At 35.6% G+C, this 18,036-nt stretch overlaps 1 protein-coding gene across 5 annotated transcripts in view; it reads right to left on the bottom strand.

Moving 5' to 3' along the window:
* The window catches only part of LOC131066333 (protein IQ-DOMAIN 5), a 35,645-nt gene extending 26,473 nt beyond the window's left edge, over nucleotides 1-9,172 (bottom strand). Inside the window, exons 1-2 of one of the 5 annotated variants that reach the window (XM_058001075.1) lie at nucleotides 8,621-9,172; nucleotides 8,496-8,541 (exon numbers count right to left, since the gene is read on the bottom strand). The gene's annotated coding sequence lies outside the window, so the exon portion shown is untranslated. The other 4 variants (XM_058001073.1, XM_058001076.1, XM_058001072.1 and 1 more) reach the window with 4 other exon arrangements.
* Nucleotides 9,173-18,036: the final 8,864 nt, after the last annotated feature.

Genomic DNA, 18,036 nt, shown 5'->3' with positions numbered 1-18,036 from the left:
CCTTGGATGTTACCGCTGTCCAACAATCTTCAATTTTTGAGGAGCAACATAGCTAGCATAGTGTTAGTCTCAGTGGAATCCTTGTGGTTCTTCTGATGTCATGATGATGGTGATGATCTTTATGAAGAGCAATATAATGAAGGATTTTGAACAATGGATATCATCATGACATTCAAATTTGACAAATTGACATCTGAGTAGAATTTTATGGTTGTTTTGTTTATTCTATGCATGTTAATAGTTATCTAAACTTAATTCTTGTTTATAGACTAAAAGAGTATATTTATGATTCTTATGACATTCGTATAGATGTACCCAACCCTAAAAAAATTACCATAGCAGCATAACTGAATCCTTGTACCCATACCCATACTGGTAACTTACTTTGTTATCAATGTGATATCCATTAGTTTAAAAGCTATTAAAACATTAGAATTCCCTGCAAAAGGATTTCATTATAGAAAATAATCTCTCTCTCTAAAAAGTATCCTGTCAGACAACCAGTTGAAGTACCTGAAAACCATATATTATCTGTTGTTATTCCCATTTGTTAACAGTGTACCGTGTGATAAAAGAACATTGGGACAACAACAAGTCATTAAGTCACATGTCTTTAAATTTCAAACCAATGAACATTGCAATGATCTATTTTTCAAAAGGTGTAGGAAGTTATAAATTGCTTGCAGAATGCCTGTAAAGAATGAGGTTAATCCGAATAAGATCTATGAAATAAAATTTTGTTGAACATGTAATGTAAACAAAAAGTCAAGCATTAAGGATTATGGAGTAAGTCCTGCTAAACATTCTCAACAGCAGATAGACAGTATAAAATGAAAATCAGTATTTCTACAAACAGAAACTGGAGGTGCAAATAGGGGTGTCTATGGGAGAAATAAAGATAAAACAAAGATCACAGCAACACCTTTAACAAATAGCTTGGATCCACTGATTTTGTTTTCAGCAGTTGTAGACAGCACACAATACAAGGAATAGATGAAAACTCAGTGTGATTAAGTTGTGCAAGGAAAAAGAAAAGGCCAATTGTACTGAAATTTTTTTGACTGAATGTTGATAACCTTCACCAGTCAAATGGTCATTGTTTGCACGGCATAACTGCTGATACATGTAATTTCCTATGAGAATACTTTTGGCAGACAGACAGAGAGCTCATCATCTCAATGTCCATATTGAAATGAGGAAAGAAAAGAAATACATGATACTTCAAGAAAAAGAAACAACATAGAAAATTATGCAGCAATGAGATTAAGCTTAAAAGCAATTTGAAAGTTCAATGTGTGTGCCTTTAAGTATTTAAAATGAAGCATTCTATAATTTGATTCTCTCATGTCAATAAGGATCGCCATCTCTAAAGAGAACAAGTTAGAAACCCACTACAGTACTTTAGTAATTGAAACCAAGCATTATTTATGCAAAAACAACTAATTAAGATCACAATTCACTGATATGATGCAAGACAATTAAGGAAAGTGTTTTTAAGGCAAGATTGACACAAAAACTAGTTGTCATATCGCAAGATGGATGGAATAGATCCTAGAGTTGTTGAAGAGAGAAGGATTTTCATGTTCATGAACAAACAATGTAGCTTGATAGGGCGAAAAATACAGACAGTTGCCCTATATAATTACGAATGATATGTGGACTCCGTCCAACCTAAAATCGGTATAAACGAATCTAGGAAGCAACAGAACGTGTTAAGAGGGCTAAAAGTGCAAATGTAATAATAAATAATCCTATGAAAGGAAGGTCGTGCTAAAATATGATTGTTAATCGAGCCAAAGGAATCGGAACAAGGGAAAAAAAGGCTATAATCTGCATCAAAGTCAATAAGAAGAAGGGTTTGCATCCTCATCAATAATCACAAAAGGGCCAATACACAATCAGATGATGTACAGGGCTTAATAGGATACAAATGCATGATCCTAAGAGGAAGTAGAAAACTCATGTCAAAACCTTGCCTAGCATCCATCCATGAAAAACAATCCTCTTGATGTAAAGAGAAAATTGGTACTGCATATTTTCCACTACTATTTGAATTTTGGACTATGAATTGTCGAGAGTAGTTGAATCTCTATGGTGAGTGTCAAAATCAAAGGTTCAATTTACCCTAGTAACCGCTTATGGGAGGGATATTCATTCGCTATTTGCAATAGAGATTGTTGCAGCTAACTATTTGTGTCCCTCAATCATAAACAAAGGAAATAACCAATCCAATGTTTGTGGAAATCAGTGTCTGAAAACAGCATCCTACAAGCAAGATCTAAACACCTCTAGCCTAAAAAGCAAAAAAGGTAATGAGAACCCTCCTAAATCTATATTAAAAATTATATCTTCCTCAAATCTCATAATAGACAAGGCACCTAAGAACAAATTTTTCCTTAGTTTCCACTTCTTGGAAAGAACAAAGATGGCAATCCCTTTCACCCTACATAACATGTCAACTCATCTCACCTCGTAATTGATATGAATATACCCTCAAGTTGTATGACCAATGATATTGGAGGTGTTTATGATCAAATCACTATGAATATGAGTACAAAAGATGACAAAGCTGAAAGAAAGTAACATACTACAAGGAAGATAACCCAGAGATGCATCAGATTGAATTTCAAGTCACACATGCACCATCCTTGAGCTGCTCAAATGTGTAGGGGGCACCATTAAGCCACAAAAAAATTTTGTGCTTCAAAATTGTCATCAATGAAATCACAATTGGGCATAACTGCAGACAAATCTATAATAATATTGATGCAGGAACATCTCAAAAGTCAAGCAATCAGCATCACCAAAAATAATTTATGTTTCATTTTTTGCTTTAGAGGTGTAAAATATGTTTCCAAGTGATGGGGACAACCTCTACTCTTCAAATATTCAAATTCAAATGACCTTCCCTCTCTAGCATCCCGCTTGGTAGCAACCTTTGAAGGGCCCTATTTGAAACTTGTACAATTGATCATAACACTATATGGAAGTTGAAGAGTCACACTTCCACAAGATAACTTGGGATGGTGGACCAACTTGCATGTTGTGCATGTCTTTTGTATGTGTAACCTTTGATCAAAGCACCTGTTTGGAGGGACTCACTCTTTGATTGAAACTTTACATGCCTTGCTTTAATTGTGGTGCCTAGGTAGAAAGAGTTGTGCATTGCCTTCCTAGATTCTTGCTTGGGGCCTCCTGATTAAAGCACCACATTTAAGAGTTACAATTGTGGGAGTTATATTTGAGTTAACCTTGTTTATTGCTTGGGCAATCTTAGAAAATGATGCTACCTCATTTAAGAGGAGTTACAATTCACAAAATTCAGTAACCTTCTAAAGATTCGCCCCCACACTAGAGAGCATAAATATCCACTTGTTGGATTGAACGAAGTTGGCTTCCAAGAGAGTGATAGGGTGTAAGAAGCAGTTGGTAAATCTCATTGCTTCTAGATCGTTGGGAGCTCAGATGAGAGAACTGAGGAGTACTCAGTGTGGTTGTTTTGCAAAGGCTGTTGATTTGTTCTGCATGTTGTTTTACCAGGTTGGATTGCCGGTTTTATAGGGGGTAAATTATACCAAAGTTTCCCTACGATCTTGTGGAAAGGTTGCATGTTGATTTCTGGGACTGGGTTTATAGTTTGGGTGTGTTTTATAAGGGAAATTAAAAAATCTGATGCAAGGGTACATAGTTTGTGATAAATAAAAATCAAAAAGTTTTCAAATATGATTAAAAATCAGCAAATGGTGTTGTGACTCATGAGTATTCTGATTTTGTAATCTGGTTTCTATCAGCAAGTTGATGTTTATTTGGTGTGTTTATTATCAGGTTATGTCAGCAAATGGGTATCTTGGGTGTGTCTAAAAGCCAGAAATAAAACAATCTGCATAGTGCCATGAAGTCGCATACAAAAATCCAAAATTTTGATCCATGAAGGGTGTGATTTGGTGTAGTTAAAAATCAGATTGCGTGTAGGTTGCGCAGACATTGTATTGAGTTTATTTGGATGGGTTGTGTGGTGATTCTGCAAGGAGAAGGTTGTCATTCATTTGGCCTCTTATCCTTGACTGCATCAAATATCCTATTAGGCCAAGGACAACAGCTTATGATAATATTTGGTAAGAACCACTTTTCTAACCCCTTTACTTTGAAAGGATCCACTTTCACTCCCTCATGAGACACCATGTGACCCAACTAATCAACTTCTTCTAATTCAAAAGCAGACTCACTTCTTGGCATAAAGTTGATGGCCTTGAAGAATCTGCAGGGTCTTATTTGCATGCTAAAAATCCCCTCCCACACCCTCCTCCCTCCCCTTCCTCACAAAACTCACAGACACAACTTTTAGTTCATCAAATGACAAATAGAACTAAACTGAGTTCAAAAATGTAGGAGCATTGGTAAGCTCAAATGGCATCATTACAATCTCATAATGGACTCCACAAGTTCTGGTATTAATTTTGTGCAAATCCTCTTTAATGTGATTCTATTTATATTAAGAGCAAAGATCCAATTTTGAAATGCATTATCTTGAGCATGGATTTTTTCAGCTCTTTGTAGTCCACGCGCATTTTCTTGGACCAGCTCTTTGTAGTCCACACACATTTTCTTGGACCAGTCCTTCCTAACCTTATCAAAAGTGCCAAAAATGAACTATTGCTAGGGTAAATGATTTGGACAACCACCATGTCTCTCTTTTTTTCAATCCAGCTCTTTTGGTTGCATGAATATCAATAAGGTCTAATATTGGAAGGTTTGTTTCCCATGATCACTTTGAAACATGACAATATTCCTTGAATTTAGATAAACCACTAGGGATACCTTGAAATACTTTCTCATGTTGCCGAGGAAGATCTAATATTGGGAGGTTGGCTTTCTTGAACCGATTTAATAGCAAGATCATGATGCCTAAATAGAGAATGTTTTTGGGGTTTCATTTCTCTTTTAGCTTAATTTGCCCATTATTGAAGCAAGAGATGTATCATAATTACTTTCTTCTTTTTATGTACCTGCCCTCTCTGCTAGGGCTTCTATGTTTCCAAAAGTGTGTTACTAATTGGAAAAATGCAATAGATGGTAGTAACTAAGAAGGTAAAAGATAAGGACAAGAACAAAGAAGCAAAGCCTCTAAAAAAGTACAAGTGATTAGATTATTAACATTTATGTTTTTAACCCATACTACAGATTATCTTCTAAGGAGTCCAAAAGATAGAGAAACAAGCACAGAATATCTATTCAATTTGAAAAGAAAAATAAATCTCAGAAGATTTCCCTATTCTGTCAAATATAAGGTCTAATGTTGGAAGGTTGGCTTTCTTGGACCAATTCAATAGCAAGAGATCACACTCCCTAGATGGAGGATGATCTTCAGGTTTCATTTCTCTTTTTGCACCTTACTTTGCTCACCATTGAAGCAATGGATGTTGCATGGTTACTTTCTTCATTTTATGTGCATGCTCTCTCTAGGGCTTATATGTTTCTAAAATAATGTTCCTAGTAGGATGGAAGCAATAGAAGGTAGTAACCAAGAATGTAAAAATTAAGGACAAGAACAAGGACCCTAGGCATACAAAAAAAGAAATGAAAGTACTTCCCACCCCTCTGCCCCCTCTCTATAATGGGTGTTGGAGGAAAACAAGGTTTTCCTTCTCCCAACAAGAGGCTCAACCAATGCCACTTAGAGGGAGAAGCGCTTGTGCTCAACTGTGGGATTTCAGATTCCAAGATCCTTCCCTGATTACACTTATCCAAAACCTTGATTCAAACATCTGACTGAAGCGGATGTGGGTAATTGTTGGATGATTGAGCGCAGTAATTGATTCCTCAAAGATAGTAACTAAGAAGGTAAAAGATAAGGACACGAACAAGGAACCTAAGCCTTAAAAAAGGATAAGTAATTAGATTCTTCACATTAAAGTTTTTAACCCATATTATGGATTATCTTCTAAGGAATCCAAAAGATTAAGGAACATGAGAACAAAGAGTCTATCCACTTTAACAAGAATAATTTTCAAAAGATTCCCCCGTTCTGCAGAGAGGACTGGCAACAAAGAAGTGAAAAATAATTCATACTCTTTGTTTCGCCTCCCAAAAAGGTGGCCAAAGTTAACCTTTACCTAAGTTAACCTTCACTTTAGTTAATCTAACCCATTCTTGCTACTTAGAGAAGCTACAAGTTGTGTTGATTCTAGTTCAAATTCAGAAACCCCCTCCCTCCTGAAGAAAAAGGAGGAAATCGAAGTCCACATCTCGATGAAAACATGGTTGGAATTTAGTAGACTCTGGAAACCAGACTCAAATAAATAAAAAAATGGGAAATAGAAGTGCTTTAGATAATTTTGTATTCAAGTTACTCTTGATTTCCCAGCAGCATCTTCCTAATGAAGGCATGCTTGCAGCTATCAAATTATTTGAATCACCTTGTAACTGCTGACGTTTTTCAATTTTATGCTGGCCTGGATTTTGTTTTCCTTAGATCCCTTCTTTGTACCTACTATATATATATATATATCTATTTACAGGAGGGCCAGCCAGGAATTCATGTATAGTAATACAATTCAATGGTCAACAAGTACTATTTTAAATAGTTTTTAAAAGAATCAAGCATTCTAGCTCATCTTGATGACAATATTCTATCTCTGAAATTGCAAAGAGGATGCTTATCTGATTGAAGCTATCAAAAAGTGGTAGACTTTAATTAAAACTTAACTAATAAAGAGTTCAAAATGTCAGTAAATTTAGAAGCCACAAAACAACTTATCATACCATGATTATCCACTAACTATTAAGCTACCAAAGCGAAATACACTGTCCCAAAAGATGGTGTGGGCTTGTTTAATTTCTATTGAAATATTAAGAGAACTTTTTATGATGTCAAATAAATCAATAGTTCTGTTATTTTCTAGAGGTTAATGATTTCATATAGGAAGCAAGTTAACCCTCCTAAGTGGCTAAGGCAGGTGGTGGATTACAATAAAAGGTATGTTTCTTTTGTTTTAAATGTATTTGATCCCTTTATCATGGCAATTGTGGAATTGATAAATTTATGATAAAACAGCTACTATTTGACCTGATTTGGGAGCTGTTAAGTGGTTGACCATTAATTGTACATGTTGGATCGTCTCCTTGGAATCTTGGATGAAATATGATATATTCGACCCAAATATTTCGCATGGAGCATCATGCACCATAATCAATGCATCAAATGACAAGATGTGTACCCACAGATCTTTTAACAGCCTGAAAGGCCTCCTGCCAGGTATCAATTGTATTAACAGGTTTTCCAACCACTTTAGTGCATGAATAAATTATTGGATTCAGAATATGAAAAAATTGCTGCCTCTTTATTTGACTTCCACAATATCATTAGTTGTGTGGAGCAAGTAGATTTCCTAATAATCGGCTTGCTAACAAATGAAACTTTAAAACCACCCAGATAATCTCTAGTAATTTTTTATTTCTCTGAGCAATTATTTAGGCATTGTAAAATAAACAAACCTCAACCAAGCAGCTAAACAGGATATAGTCTTAAGACATACTCACAGAGATCCACCTTAACCCAAAATGGACATGTACCTATTAGCAATCAAAAGATTCAAGATGTCAATCCCTATGCATCCAAATCTGCAAGGTATTTATTACTTTGGGTATTAAACTATTTTCTTAACATGATGAATTGGAACAGTTTTCAGCCTTGCATCATTCATCTGCTCAACCAGGGTGCAGTGGCAAGCGGTCCCCTCAAATTTGCATTAAAGGGAGTTCTCCCTAGCTGGCCTGTACAGTGCACCTCTTGACGAAAAAAGAACAATGCTTGGCATTGAGATATGAGTATTACGCTGTATATCCTAAATTTTTCAATTATGGACACCAAAAAGAAACAGAACATCAGCTTACAGTTTCACCACCTATCATCCTAGTGGTTTCATAAATGCATGAGATTTATATGATTTCTAAAGGTAAATGGGTGGCATGACAGTTATATGCAACCTGCAAACGTCTGCTAATATATATATATACCCGGTCCCTTAGCAACAATTTTGATTAAAGTAATTGCGAACAATCACTTTGTTGGGTTCATAAATACATGGGATCTACATATTTATGGAGGCAAATGGTTGGGGCATTCTGGTTGTATCCTACAGGCAAAAGTCATGATTGTAAATATAACGCCTAGTCGCTTAGCAACAATTAATACCAGGGTTCTTGCAAATTTCTATAAATTTCAAACAAATGCTTAAAAAGTTTAGCTTTCCAATACCCAGTTCACCACTCAAGTGCCGAGCGTTCAACCGGGTTCATTTTTGCATAGGGTTTGTATAATATATATAGGTAAATGGTTTGAAATGCAATCATATGCAACGAGCAAAACTATTATTAAAATATCATGTCAAATCCCTTAGCAACGATTCAGATGAAGTAGCTTTCAAATTTCTACAGACTAGAGATAAAAGGTTGGCATTACAATCATTTTCAACCAGCAAAAGTGCACTACATACCAAGTCAACCCCTTGCAACAATTCAGATCAGGTTGCTAGCGAATTTCTGCAGATCGCAGGGACATGCTTCAGGAATTTAATTATCTTCAAAAATTAGTTTCTTTCAACAAATATGAACTGCATACCAGGTTCAAGATCACCCGCATCCCAAAAATTAAGAAAACCCAATTGCGTCCATAGCTTCTAAAACATATTATCCTCAAACCATATTTGAAAGAGCAGAATTCACTGAATACATACCACCTCCACGAGCTCCAGTGCTGAACAAAAGACCAGTTGTCCAGCCCAGACCAAACCAGAATTGTTGCAATGTTTATAATATATTTACCAACTGAATTGAAATGCACACAAGTACTAATCCAAATAATTAGGCACACCAGCTCAGTCCAGCAGGCAAGGTGTTTACTAATCGTGACCAATTACCCATCTCCACCGAACACTGACCCCACGCTGACTGATTACTAGTTATTCATGCCTTGTAGCCTACGTCTAGCGAGCAGATTGGAGACAAAATTGTTCACTGATAGATTATAAAAATGATATTAGTGGGGGCTGCAAGGCAGGTGGCATTTGGATTATTTTGTCAAAAGACTAAGCGAAATTGACGGGTTTGTCTTTATCCATGGGTTCACTCATTTCAATCATTGAACTGATTGAGAGCTCCTTTTCAGCTTTTCGAGATTGGATGTTACAGTCTGGCTTTAAATCCATTTTTTATGCAGCTAATCACGTTGTGTATACAAACTAATTCTCTATAAATTCCTGTTTCCCAGGCACAGTCATTCATTATAACTAAACATATTTGCTGCTTCTATGCAAACACCAATCTTGATTTCTAAATGGATTATGGCGTTTTCCAGCTATTAGCTTGCCAATAGGCTTAGGGAGATGAATCTATCGTTTCCAATCCAATTGTCATGATTTATTGTTTGATAAAAATGGCATATTTGGCACAATTCTTGAGATTTTAGTCAGCTTCCGAGTGTAGAGTTTGCATGGTAGGTTTAAGGACATTTCTTTGCATGTTTTACTAGATTAGAATAATTGTCATTCGAGTTTTATCTATGGGAATTTACTTTTTCTCCTGTTCAAAATTAAATAAATTAATTGAGTATTTGTAGATTAAAAGAAGAAATAATAAATAAATAAATATTTTAATGGATTTATTTATTTTCAAAAAGATAACTTAAATATTATTATAAGATTGTTGTAATATTTATTTTAATGTATGTGTAATTTAAAAAGTGTTTTTTTGTAATTGAAAAAGTTTATCTATAATTTTGTAGGAGAAAAGTAAATTCAAATAGAAGATCAAAAGACAACTATAAAAGAAAGATATTGTTTAAAGCAAATGATTCAAATTTATCATTTCACATTTCTTTCTAAATCAGAGTTTAAAGCATTTAAGGATGAAACTACTTAGTGTGATAAATTTAGGGGATAACACTTGTATTGGTTTTCATATATGGATTTGAGAACAAAAAACTCTTTTATTCATTGGAGGTTATTCCATTTGGGATCACAATTGTGTCAAATTGTTGAAGATCGAAAATTTACAAACAAATCTTTTAAGGCTCATATTATATTGTTGATGGGGCTCATATTATATTGTTGATTTTTACATCAATTATTGTTGTTTTTCATCAATCTAAAGTTCTACCCCTATTAGATTTGTTGTTTTTTGATGTTTTCAACCATTTAATCATCATTTTTTACCTTCATTTGATCATTGTTTCTCACCATCAAATCATTGTGTCTAGGCCTTCAAACTTATTATTGTTGTTTATGATTCATATCAAACATTGGATCTCTTGTTTTGTGGATTTTCAACCTTTAATTTTTGTTCTTAGCCTTATCATGCAATTGTATGTTATTGATTTTAGGATTTTAAGGGTTTGATATCCATTTTTTACCCTTTTTAAATAGTTCAATTGTTACCACACTAAATAAGCTTGTTGATCAACCTAATTTACCCAACCACCATCCTCGACAAGGTTTATGCATGTTGGAACATGATATACATCCTATATTTGCACTTTTTTAAGGGTTTCTTCATCTTATATGGTCTATTGTGAGTGAATTTGTTGATTATTCATAAGTATGAATCAAATAAATACCTTTATGAATTAATTGTAGGCCTATACAAGTGTTCATCATGGGTTTGTTACAATAGAAAGTGAATTATTTCCAATTATTTTGAGATGTCATGTTGTTGGAAAGAGACATTGTTCCGGAAGAAATAACTGCTTGAGGATTGTTTAGGGGTTGTCATTGATGGCAACTCAAATCATAAGCATCATCCGTATTGTGCAGAATCATTATACCGGAAGTTCGAAGTCTATTTTGCTTAAGTCTGGAAGGTGGAACACAGTGTTCGAGTACATTGAGTAGAACTCAATTTTGGGTGCATATTTTTGTGTACAATGGAAGAGGTAGTTGATTCGATTATTGGAATTGCTTAGTCTGCAATCCTAGCCTTCGGTATTGATTCCTGTGCAAGTTTGATGATCTGGTATCTGGTATTTCAGGAAGAACAGGGTTATTTGTGTGATTAGTAGTGTAGTGTGTTATGCAAAATCTTTGGGATGATTTTGTTGATTGGTTCCAAGTTCGAGGTGGTCGAGCTGACATACGTGAAGCATATAATCAATTTGTTTTGGTCTGCATGTGCATTTGTAATCGGATTGAGCCAACTTCTTGTTACACGTTTCACGTTTTGTAAATGTTTTTGAGCCGACATGTTGGTGACCTAAATCAAGTGATGCGAATATATAAGATTGATCTATTTGATCATTTTGGAGATAGATGTAGGTGTACAAAGATTGTATAAGCATCTATGTGCAGTTTCACATGCGTTACCTTTGGATTTATGCTTCGGTGTATGACAAAGCAGTGTGCCAGAATAGTGGAAGAAAGACACTTTGTGCTTAATCAAAACTGCACTTTGGCATTTGTAGATGCTATTCATCAGTTCAGACTTTCAAGTTGTTATTTATAATCATTTGAAGGACAGTGATTCCTCCGGTGGTCGTAGCCCTCTCTTGTAATTGAGCAGTGATCTCTAGGCAGTGTGCCTGAATGCATGTGCATTCTATTAATGCATTAGTAGCTTCTGCAAGATAAGACTTTCCTAACCCTTTAATCTCCTCTATTCTGTTTTGGTTTACTCATCTATGCTATTAGATTATCTGATTTATGCTTTCCGAACTGAATATGTTTATCAAATTGTAACATTGATCATGATTATGATATTGACATTGGGTAAATATGGATTAGATCGACGACTTGCTTAACATAGTTAAGCGTTGATCTAAATGCTATCGGGCTAGTAACCCGATAGCATATTAATGTCAATTCATTTATGAATCGCATTAATATGCTATTGGGGTATTAACCCGATAGCATATGCAATGCTATTTGTTATCGGGATAAACATTTATTCGGGCCATTAACAAAGCATCATAACTAACACCGTTTCAACCGAGTGTTAAGTATTAATGTTAGTTACCAAACATAACCGAAATCGAGATGTGCACCGATCAATAGGTGCCTTGATCGATCATGTCTTTTATATTGTCTAATAATCTGATTATTTTTTTGCAGGCAGAAGGAGAGAGATCATTAATATTTTTTTATGTCTTCTCCAAATGATTCATGTCGGGCTTTATATGTTTTAGACATGACCGGTCAAGACATCTATTGATCGGTCTTCTAAAACATATAAAGCCCGACATGAATCATTTAGAGAAGACATAAAAAAATATTAATGATCTCTCTCCTTCTGCCTGCAACAAAATAATCAGATTATTAGACAATATAATCATATAAAATTCTCACATATATAATATGTTCTTTTATTGCAATTGAATAAACTTTACACATTCCCCATGTAATATTATTATACTCCTTATCACAATATTTTAATATTGTGGGTCTCAATCCCACCATGGTTTTCCCTTTTTAGGTTTCCACGTAAAAATTCTAATGTTATGGTTTTGTGCTTGTGTGTATTTAATTTATGCACTTTACTTTTATTCATTTGCATCAAGTGGTTTAAGAATCAATTCAAGAAAGTTGAAAATTGCAGAACACTGATTCACACCCTCAGCTCTCAGTGTTCATTGATTTCAACACATGTATCATATAAGTCAAATATGTTTTTAATTATATTAGCAAGGAGAGGGCCTTGATCCCATAAGCTCAAAACATAACCAGATTAAACATCTTAAAACTATATGCGGCATGTAGGCCATTATCAAATCAAAAATAGGCACATAGGCCTGTGAAAACAATGGAACTAACAAAAATGCATATCAACAAATAGAAATAGAAAAAGGAAAAAACAACACCAAGATCCCAAAACAACCTCATTCGATGAGGTTCCAGTCTTTGATTAAAAAATTGAGCGACTCCTCCCAATCTTCTTTAACCTATACTTTCTTACCCTTCTTTTTGGTTTTGATTATCCTCTGATAAACATGTTATGTTCCCTACTTTTTTAGTTTGGAGTGACTTGACACTATTCCCATGACTACATTATGCATTATACCCTCAGTCACATAGATGAGTCTTTCTAGAGCCAACTCCATTATCCTCATCTTTTCATAACAACTGTTAATTTTTATTTTAGTCTCCAATTCCTTCAATCTCGGTAGCAAGTCAACAAACACATGAACAACACAAAGAGAGCCCTTGTATGTGTTAATACTTTCTTCTTTTTTCATACTTTTTTTTCTAAATATTGTCTTCCTCGCTAACAAAAATAGTCACTAAATCATGCTTCTCTCTCTTGTCATGATCTTCCTCATCCTCTTCCTCACTTTCTTCCTCTCCATCTTCGTCCTTGTTATCTTCACTATTCACTCATTTCTCTCCTTCTTTCTCTTCAATAGAACAACCACCTTTCATCCCTTGTTCTTCCTCAAAAAAATCTTGTAAAGCTTGGCCATCTTCATCTTGGGAGAAATCCTCAAACACCCTCTCACCTTTTTGAGGGAGAAACTCCTTGTCTCCAAAGTCTTCATCATAATCTTCCATCACAATGTCCTTACCTTTTGTCACTTTTTTACTAACAACAAAAAAGCTATTGGTAAATTTGGTAGACTTTCTACCCCCAATTGACTTAGAGCTACTCTAACCTAGCTCATTTTTTCTATTTATCTCTTGTTCAACATTACAAATATCAATGGTCTCCTCCTCCATAACAAGGGTACAAGAAGTATTATCACCAATTTCCTTCTTTTTGACACTACCGAGGTTAGCAGGAGTAGGGATTTTCCTTTTTTCATGGTAGTGACCAAAAGATCCCTCGACAAGGTAGGGTTGCACTTATTGAGACTAGGGTCCCCATTTTTAATTTTTTGCCCTTTCTTAGCTACTACTAAAGACTTACGCTCTACACTAGGGCTTCCTTTGATAATTTTAATGTTTATTGGGTGATTTTTTAATTTCAACAAGTTTGATCTTAACATTGCTTTTTTTAGGAGTAGGATTAGATTTAGGGGGCACAATAAGACTAAATTTGTGAAGGGTCGTAATAAGACCCTAATGGAGAGGGAGAAAAGCCCCATCATCAATTTATTTCTAAAGAAAGGACAACAAATACAAAGGAAGATTTATCTATGTACCATGCCTAAGATGGTTAAGGATACAGAAGTGATAGTCATGGATAGTTTTAAACCTTACTTCTAGGATAAAATATTTCATCACATGAAGACTTACCAGGGCCCATGGTGTAGGTAGGTATGTATTTGATTATAACCATTCAGGAAACTTTCTACTTTCTATCATTCAAAAAAAGTTTCAATAAACCCTTTGGTATCTTTCATAATTCTTTTCTAGACTTTTAGGCCTTCACATTTGAGCCATGTCGCTTGAGCAATCAAGTGAGTGACATAAAAATGTTACACCCCCCACCCCCCCCACAATAGTTACTTCACCTTGATCGCAAGAGTTAACAAAATTTGATGTCATCTGATCATTAAATCTTTTCATGGCCATGAAGAAGGGAGTACAACTCACTTTGTCGAAAACATCCCATAACTCCACATTTGGTTGCAATGCTTCACAATAGATGGGTTCAAAACACTTCCTTGGTCCTCCCATATTTCCCTTCTTGTTGTGATTCTCCCCAATCAAATAGTAACAAAGAGTTGTTCTACTATCTCATTCCCTATTTCCAAATTTGAAATTGGTAGATATTTGACTAACAGAAACATGATTGAAATACAATCATGTTCTATCTAAAAAGTCAACACCATATTTTTTTATCTTTCTCCACATGAAAATATCATAGTATTTTTTGGTACCATAAACATCAATACTATACACCCCTTTAATCTTTTCAACACAATACATAAAATTTGGTTTCCCTAAATTCTTTTTAGTATTGGTAGTTGTGCAACCTGATAACACAATTTGTATGAAGGGAAATAAATCTATCATGATCTAACCATAAAATTTTGGAAAGGAGATCATATCATTAATTCTTACTCTTTTAAATCTTTCACCATCGTAATTCGCATGGGCCACCTTATTGCAATAATTAATTAAAGCCATATAATCCATCTTCTGGAAACCATCAACATCATTCATATCAATTTGAATACCACTCCTTAAGATGTCTACCTTGTTGTCCTCGATTTCAGCATGGCCAAAATTGTGAGGCAACCCTACGAAACTGGTCTGTTTCGTACCTTACGGTCTCTGGGAGGGCTTAATTGACTTGGTCGGTTAGTCTGTTTCGTTCTTTACTCTTCTTTTTTATTGTTTTCCTTTTTTTTTTTTTTTCCAGTTTGCAGTTTTACCTGCAGTTTGGACTTTAAAGTTCGAACTGAAAGGTTCTTTTGGCTAAAGCTGCACGTCAGAGTTTAAACTCTGGTGTGTATTTGCTGGTCTTTGCTTGCAGTTCGAACTTTAAAGTTTGAACTGCATGTGGCCTTTGCCGGCAATTCGGACTTTAAAGTCCGAACTACAACTGCGTGTGGTTTTAATGCTGCATTAATTGCTATTAGGGTTTTGTTAAAATTCTTTTTAAGGTAGTTTTTCGCATTTTATTTTTCATTATGGTTTGTCTTCTTCTCTGCATGCCCTCCTTTGCTCCTACTCGTCGTGATTCAGATTTTCCTCGCCATTGTCGAATCTTTTTCCATCATCGGCGAAGCGGAAGAGGTAGGTTATGTTTTTATCTTTCTGGGTTTCTTCTTTGGGTTTGTTCTTCTTTGCTTGTTTTCGTTTTCCTTTTCGTTTTTGCTTGCCTTCTTTTGGTTTTGTTCCGGAGAATAGTCAGATTTTGAAGTCCGATTGCCTCCTTTGATCCAGAGAACAATCGAATTTCAAAACCCGATTGTTCTCCAAATCCCCTTATCTTCCTTGCATACCGGAGTTTAAACTCCGGTATGCAGCTGGAGATTAGTCCCTTTGCATATCGGGTTTTAAAGTCCGATATGTAGGATCTTTCCCTCCGCATATCGGACTTTAAAATCCGATATGCAAAGGGGAGTCGGTCGGCATATCGAGTTTCAAAACCCGACATGCCGACTAGTTATCCTTCCCCTTAGAAGCACACAGCACTTTAAATTCTGATGTGCCTCTAATCTTTTCTAGATAGCACATCGGACTTTAAAGTCTGATGTGTTTGTTTGAGGTTATTTCCTTACCCATCGGACTTTAAAGTTCGATGTGTTGATATCCTTTCACAAAATTGCACATCGGACTTTTAAGTCCGATGTGCAGATGAAGGTGTTTTATTGCACTTCGGATTTTAAAGTCTGATGTGCAATTTTTTGTTGGTAAAGAAGCAGGTCAGACTTTTTTCCCCGACATGCTGTTTTTTGGCAGTTTTACTCCTAAGCCTGTTTTGAGTCTCGTTTTTCGATCCGTTTGAGAAAAATTGATTTTTGATGAATCGCTAATCATCGGTGTTGAATGCAGTCATTGTGCACGAATGTCAAAGCTCTCTCACAACAAGCCCGAGTCTTCCTCAAGACAGCCTTCTCCAAGTAAAGCATCATAAAAAAAGATGAAATACAAGTACGACAAGTACTTGAATATGTACCCAGAGAGTTCAGTAGGCTCAAATATCAAGGAGATCAGGGACACTGAAATTGGGCATGTTGACATGCAAGAGTTTGTTGATCGGGTTCAAAAGGCTCCTGCACGTCTAACCTGTTTAATCAAATCTGAGTTGCATAAGTATGCATCTTTCCTAGTTGCGGCTCACGATCCTGAATTTGTACTGGCAGTGGCTGATCACTTTCATCCAAGCACAAGGCAAGTAAAATATGATGATCAGAATGTCATCATGACTCTAGAGAGTGTATTCTTCAATAGTGTCTTTAAAGGTTCATCAGTTGAAGAAGTAGCTGATATTTCTCAAGAGAGTGCTCAAGAGTACTACGAGAAACATGAGGATAAATGCAAAAAATTGATTAATATTGTTTATCTCTCTACTACTAGAACTTCCCTCACCTCATGATGGCCTAAGTCTTTCCACAGGAGTGATTTTAATGAGGAATATAATGACATGGTCACCATGTTATCCAAAGTGAAAGGATTAAAAGACTCTCATTATTTCCAAAGTTGGATGACTTACTACATAAATATAATCAGAAAGAGAGCTGCAAGAATTCACTGGGGAGAACAGATCAGTGATGCACTTTGCGCCCAATTGAAAGAGGTCAAGGTAACACTGAAATTTTATATGACCTCGTACCTGGTTTACGCAGCTGCTTCAATGAGGCAATATGCAGGCTTGTCAACCAAGGGTGATAGAAGAGTGGTGCATGTTTGGGAGTACTATGACCAGCTAACTATCAAAAATCAAGGTAATCATTACAGGAGGGTTAATGATGCCTTCTTTGTTGTATGGAAGTGCATTTTTTATAAAGGCCTGCAGAAGAGAAGAATATCAGAGGCCGCTTACAACAGGGTGTCTCATTTTGGGTGTGTGTTTCTACAATTTCCCACATTCACCTATATCTGAATTTGATGCTTCTCAGGTGAGCCCTTCATTCTTCCAAGGTTCCCTTCAGATAAAATCATCCTTATGGAGTTGTGCAGACAACTGATTAATGTGCATGAGAAACAATCACAAGCATATAAGACTGGGCTGAAATTCCCAGAGTCAATTGGCAGGTATTCAGTGCTAACCAACCCTAAAGCCAAAAATATGGAGGAGGAAATGTAGTGGAACACCATGAGAAGATTCAAGGCTCGAACTGATTTTGATTTTCGAGGTATAAAGAGCAAGCTCAAAAGGACTTACACTCATGTTTATAGGTTTGAGGATGTTTGGGCGGATTGTCAGAATGAGGAGGATATAAGAAGGATGGATTTCAACCGCCTTACTCTAGAACAAATTGAAAATCTAGACTTAGCTAAGATCCCAATGACTATGGAAGACATAGATGACATAGTGGACCCTGTTTATTATGAGAAGAAGATTGTTGATTCCCCACTTCTGCTTGTGCAATGGTCAAAGAAGGAAAGCAAGTCCATTACACAGAGGATCTCTCACATCTTAGCAAACACCAATGCTTGG

The sequence above is a fragment of the Cryptomeria japonica genome, chromosome 3, assembly GCF_030272615.1.
Source record: "Cryptomeria japonica chromosome 3, Sugi_1.0, whole genome shotgun sequence".
NCBI lineage: Eukaryota > Viridiplantae > Streptophyta > Pinopsida > Cupressales > Cupressaceae > Cryptomeria > Cryptomeria japonica.
The sequence above is the reverse complement of the archived record's forward strand: the minus strand, read 5'-3'. Positions and strand labels throughout refer to the sequence as shown.